Genomic DNA, 6,372 nt, shown 5'->3' on the forward strand with positions numbered 1-6,372 from the left:
CAAGAGCTCAGATGGAAACCCAGATCGAAGCAAAGAAGGGAAAGCAGAAAGGTGGAAGGAGTATATAGACGGTCTATACAACGGCGATGTACTTGAGGACAATATTATGGAAATGAAAGAGTAGGTAGATGAAGATGAAATGGGAGATACGATACTGCGTGAAGAGTTTGACAGAGCACTGAAGGACCTGAGTCGAAACAAGGCCCCGGGAGTAGACAACATTCCATTAGAACTACTGATGGCCTTGGGAGAGCCAGTCCTGACAAAACATTACCATCTGGTGAGCAAGATGTATGAGATAGGCGAAATACCCTCAGTCTTCAAGAAGAATATAATAATTCCAATCCCAAAGAAAGCAGGTGTTGACAGATGTGAAAATTACCAAACAATCAGTTTAATAAGTCACAGCTGCAAAATACTAACACGAATTCTTTACAGACAAATGGAAAAACTCGTAGAAGCCGACCTCGGGGAAGATCTGTTTGGATTCCGTAGAAATATTGGAACACGTGAGGCAATACTGACCTTACGACTTATCTTAGAAGAAAGTTTAAGGAAAGGCAAACCTACGTTTCTATCATTTGTAGACTTAGAGAAAGCTTTTGACAATGTTGACTGGAATACTCTCTTTCAAATTCTAAAGGTGGCAGGGGTAAAATACAGGGAGCGAAAGGCTATTTACAATTTGTACAGAAACCAGATGGCAGTTATAAGAGTCGAGGGGCATGAAAGGGAAGCAGTGGTTGGGAAGGGAGTGAGACAGGGTTGTAGCCTCTCCCTGATGTTATTCAATCTGTATATTGAGCAAGCAGTAAAGGAAACAAAAGAAAAATTCGGAGTAGGTATTAAACTCCACAGAGAAGAAATAAAAACTTTGAGGTTCGCCGATGACATTGTAAATCTATCAGAGACAGCAAAGGACTTGGAAGAGCAGTTGAACGGAATGGACAGTGTTTTGAAAGAAGGATATCAGATGAACATCAACAAAAGCAAAACGAGGATAATGGAATGTAGCCGAATTAAGTCGGGTGATGCTGAGGGAATTAGATTAGGAAATGAGACACTTAAAGTAGTTTGGAGTTTTGCTATTTGGGGAGCAAAATAACAGATGATGGTCGAAGTAGAGAAGATATAAAATGTAGACTGGCAATGGCAAGGATAGCGTTTCTGAAGAAGAGAAATTTGTTAACATCGAGTATAGATTTAAGTGTCAGGAAGTCGTTTCTGATGTAGCCATGTATGGAAGTGAAACATTGACGATAAATAGTTTGGACAAGAAGAGAATAGAAGCTTTCGAAATATGGTGCTACAGAAGAATGCTGAAGATTAGACGGGTAGATCGTGTAACTAATGATTAAGTATTGAATAGGATTGGGGAGAAGAGGTGTATGTGGCACAACTTGACAAAAAGAAGGGACCGGTTAGTAGGACATGTTCTCAGGCATCAAGGGATCACAAATTTTGCACTGGAGGGCAGCGTGGAGGGTAAAAATCGTAGAGGGAGACCAAGAGATGAATACACTAAGCAGATTCAGAAGGAAGTAGGTTGCAGTAGGTACTGTACTGGGAGATGAAGAAGCTTTTACAGGATAGGGTAGCATGGAGAGCTGCATCAAACCAGTCTCAGGACTGAAGACCACAACAACAACACTTTCAGATATTTCTTATCTCATCATTTGTTTCCAAGAAAATCCTACCTCAAAGTGTTGTTACTATACCCTACTTATATCTGTTCATTTCCTCTTTCAAAATAATTTTTCCTCATTATACAATACTCTTTGGCCAGAACTACTACTTATAGCTTCTCAATGCATTTCTTCCCAGCTCATCATAACTCATTGTCTTACATAGCATACCCCCTCATAAACTAACTTAAATTTACTGAGCTCAGATACATAAAGTATAGAACAAATCAGGGCAGCAGCAGAAAAAGATTAATATAAACAACAATGATAAAAAGTGCAAACTGGCCAAGCAAACAGCAGCATATCTAAATTACGAAATACGATGCAACGTTACAATTAATATAAGGCATTATGCAGTAAACAAGAAAAGTAAATCAGTGGTATAACTGGCTTAGCACAGTAATACAAAGTAAAATTCAGTAAGACAATACCTGACAAATGACAGTCGCAAATGCAATAACTTATACCTGAACATGACAAAGCTCAAACAGAAAAAGAAGTATTACAGTAAAGACAGCAATGCAGGTAAGGGAAATGTCTATTCTCATCATAATGTCTTTGTCACATCTTAACACTAAGGTGTTGCAACACAACAACGTATGCTACCAAAAAATTACCAAGTCCTTGAAAAGAAAATTATGCAAGCAGTTCCTGTTACTAGTCCCTTCTCCTTCTTATTGTTCTTTCCTTTCCAAGTCCTGTTTTCTTAGGATCATAAAATTATTATTTAATAGATCTGTTCACAGAAAGTATTCACATTAGGATACATATTAAATTTTATTTTATATAACCGATGCTGCAGGGCAGTTAGAATACAGATATCGAAAAAACTAGGAAAATATGTACAAAACAAAGCATAAAAACATCATTCAATAGCCGTCTGGCATTTCATAAGTCAGCAAAAATTCTCTCAACGCTCGTACAAAGATACTTGTCATAATCAGGTGTGTAAATGTAAGAATATATCTTGTCAGTTCATAAACATTTCAGTCAGTAGCACAAAGTACAAACTCCAAAGTGTAATCATATGTTTCCAAGTAATAGTATACGTTATGTTCATTGTGTTCTACAAGGAAATGCCAATAGTGAGGTCAACAGCCTCTCCGTTCCACAGCCATGCGAGTGCTTACAGGAGTGCAGTAAGCTTAAAGGCGGCTAAAGCGACACCATTAAAGTTTACGGGCAAGACAACAATGGGTTTTTCCAGGTGGGTAGCAAGCAACCTGCCTCAGCAGAGCATTATGTCAAGGTCACACACTGTTTACCGAAATACTTGCAACAGAAGTTTGAGCTACAATGACAGTTTGATACATATAAAAAATTTCACAGGTTCAAAAATTATAGGAGAAATGTGCAGAATCGAAAACTCATGAATAACAGCGTCGAAAAATTTGTCGGCATTGTGGTACATTCACATAGATACTCACATTTCATAACTCTTAAGGTACGATTCTTGGTTTCCAACATTCTTTTCCACAAATGCAAAGAACTGTGTATACATCATTCGAAGCTCTCGCTGTATCACAATGGTTCTGAAAGTAAAACTGAACACTTTCCAAAATGCAGATAAAGTACAATTTCATAACTGCAAAGTAATCCAACTGTGTAATTATGTAGACATGTGTCAGAGGCATAGTAAAAAATGTTTATTTCTCTCTCTTAAATGACCAGGTATCTGTGTAATTCCGTGTTAGAGAAATATGGTACCAATGTATAAAACTGTATAAGCCAATATCATATTGGCTAAGGCTCCTTGCCCTTGCCACACGCATGGTACACAAAGTAGGTGTACCCCCTTGAGGGATAATGTAATTATACCTCAGATGTTACAGATTAAAACTGCGTAATGAACTGTATCACCGAACCCTTTCTCTGTATCATTGTAGTTCAAAAATTTTTCTAAAAATGTCCCAAGTATGAAAAGTAATCACTCAAAAGCGTGTCACATAGCACTCAGCTATACTTCTTGCTGTAATATAATTTCTGTCATGGCTTAATAGTAAAAAGTGACAAGTGTTGTAGCTATCGTCATTCATAAGTAAAGTTATCCAAAAATCAATGTACTTACCTTTGTCATATACAAAAGTAAAGTGATGTGCGTATAGATGTCGTAGTTATTACGTACATTGCCATGACCTTGAAAGTGTTATACTGTAACGTATTGTTGTGTTATAAAGAAAAAGCTCTCTCATTGTGGCCATACCACAAAAGTTATTACCAAAACATGTTTTACTTTTCAGAAGAACTTCGAAAAACTGTGCTGATATAAAATAGACACAGTGTGAAAGCAAGAATAAAAATTGTGTCACTCATAAGCAGCATCACAGTAGAATCGTGCAGCTGTCAAACAAACCAAATACTATGTCGCCTGTCACTTCTCACAAACTACTTTAAATAAAAATGTCTTTTCAAATAAACCAAAATGGTACAGTAAAACCTCATTATCAGTACATGTTCCAAGAACGTGAGCGTTATAGTCGTGACTTAATCGAGCAGCTAACAAGAAAAAACAAAATGCACACACAATTAGACTATGTCGTCTATTCCCTATAAAACTGAACTCATAAAATTGCTGTCTTAACAAATTCCATAGGTTCTTGATTAGATAATTAACTTCAAAACATGGCTGTATGGTAAATGTGACAAAGCGTGATAGTAACTTCAAGTGTAAAATTTAATGGCAAAGACTAAATAAGAAAGTAAACTATTTCTCAATAAACGGTCTTACATGAGAAATGTGGTATAATTTTCTGTTAAATTTTTTTGTACTGTAATGACCAATTACGAGGAAAGCAATAAGAAAATTAATGAAGCCTAGCCTGCGGATGTATGTTATTACTATAATTCTTGAATGTTTTTAACTTATTCGTTGTGATGAAGAGCTTATAGTCAAAGTCATCATGACGCCGAGTCGCAAATCGGTTATTCTTACGTCGTGTCGGCGGTTCCATCTCAAAGATTGGTGCACCCTGCCGACTCCTTTCAAGATCTCTGAAGTACCATGTATTATTGTGTCTGACATTTGTGTCGTAATTGTATCTACGGTTCCCTTAAGGTTTTCCTGATATTTTACAAGTTGCGTGACCGTATCGGTAGATGCAACTAAATCAGTTTTAGCCGGCAAGTTGTCGTGACTTCCGTGCACAATGATCGGCTGTTCTTTTATGGCTGCTTCCTGATTCTGTAATGTGTCTTCACGCCGAGAAAATAATAGGCTGAAAATGCTCACAAATCCGTGTTTTTACATCTTCAGAATCTTTTTTATGTTTCGATTCAATTTCGAGTGTCTCGGGGGTTAAATCTTCAGGTGTTTGTTCAAGTGTTTGTTTAATTTTGTCTAACTTTTGGAGCTGTTGTAATATTCGTTCTTGATTTTGTACCATTGTGAATAACTTTTGAAGCTTTTTATCTACTTGTCTCTGATGTTGTTCCATTGTTTGAATTAACTGCAGTAACAATACATTAGTGTGAAGCATGTTCCATTGTGTCTTTCGTCAGTGCATTTTCACTAGCAATATTCATATTTTGAAAAGCAGAAAATGAGTCTTGCCTTAATTGAGAAAAGTCTAATGACGCCAAAACCTCAATCTACGGTATTTGCAAGATTTGGTTCTACTATTTCGCATTCCTGAGGCGAACTGTTACCTACCGATCTATCGACAATAGTTCCCTGTTCACTGATTGTTTCATGTCCTACTGCACTATTTGCTACCTGGTCCATGTCTCTATGAACAATTGTCAAATTAGTATCTTGAATATTTGTCACTTCGTTACTAGGTGGTGCTAACGAGCCATGTTCGTCATCACTGTCAATTCTCAATTTACTTTCTGCATAGTGATACACTTATTACACACCATGATTATCAAACTGCTTCAGACGATGACACACAAAAGAGAAACCACAATTTAAAATGAAAAAATTGGAATACGCACTAAAATAGCACTGAAAATAATAAATATCTAATTAATTGCAAAAACGACTGCGAGATACTAAATGCAAATCCACATCCATTTCACAACTGCTTTGCTCATTATAATATAGTACAACAATGAGAGACCACAACTACAAAGGAAATGCCATATACAATTACGCGCTAGCAGTAAACAATAACTAATTTCTAATCATGCACTAATTACTCAGACTACCAGAAAATCAGAAGATTCCAGTGAAGTATCCTCGGCTAAGGGCCGACAGGTGAAACTTTCTCGTCTTTTCTTAAACTTCAATAACTGAGTAGGTGAAACTCCTGTGTTTTTACTTAAACTGCTGAATGCAACCGAACCTACAGTCTCTTTGCTATTTTACCATTTCAACACTAACTTACAGAATTTTCATTGACAAATACAACTCAAACATATCCTATTCACTTATGACCCACAATATACAAACGAAAGGCATTCTGACTGCAAATAATGAACACAAAAGAATGACTCTGAACTACAAGAAATCCTAACAAAACCCATACATTACATAAGTCACTTACCTCACCTCACGAACTACAGCAAATACAGCAAGCAGCAATTACAGCCTGCTAAATAAAAATATTCTAACTACAGTAGGCTCTAACTACTAATAGGCATGTGGTTAGCAAAGGAAATATTTTGTTGCAGAGCAGACAATGTATTTGCTGATTTTTACCTAATTCATATGACATCGAGTTCCAGAAATTATATAATCATCAATAAT

Source organism: Schistocerca nitens, chromosome 6 (genome assembly GCF_023898315.1).
Source record: "Schistocerca nitens isolate TAMUIC-IGC-003100 chromosome 6, iqSchNite1.1, whole genome shotgun sequence".
NCBI classification, from domain to species: Eukaryota; Metazoa; Arthropoda; class Insecta; order Orthoptera; family Acrididae; genus Schistocerca; species Schistocerca nitens.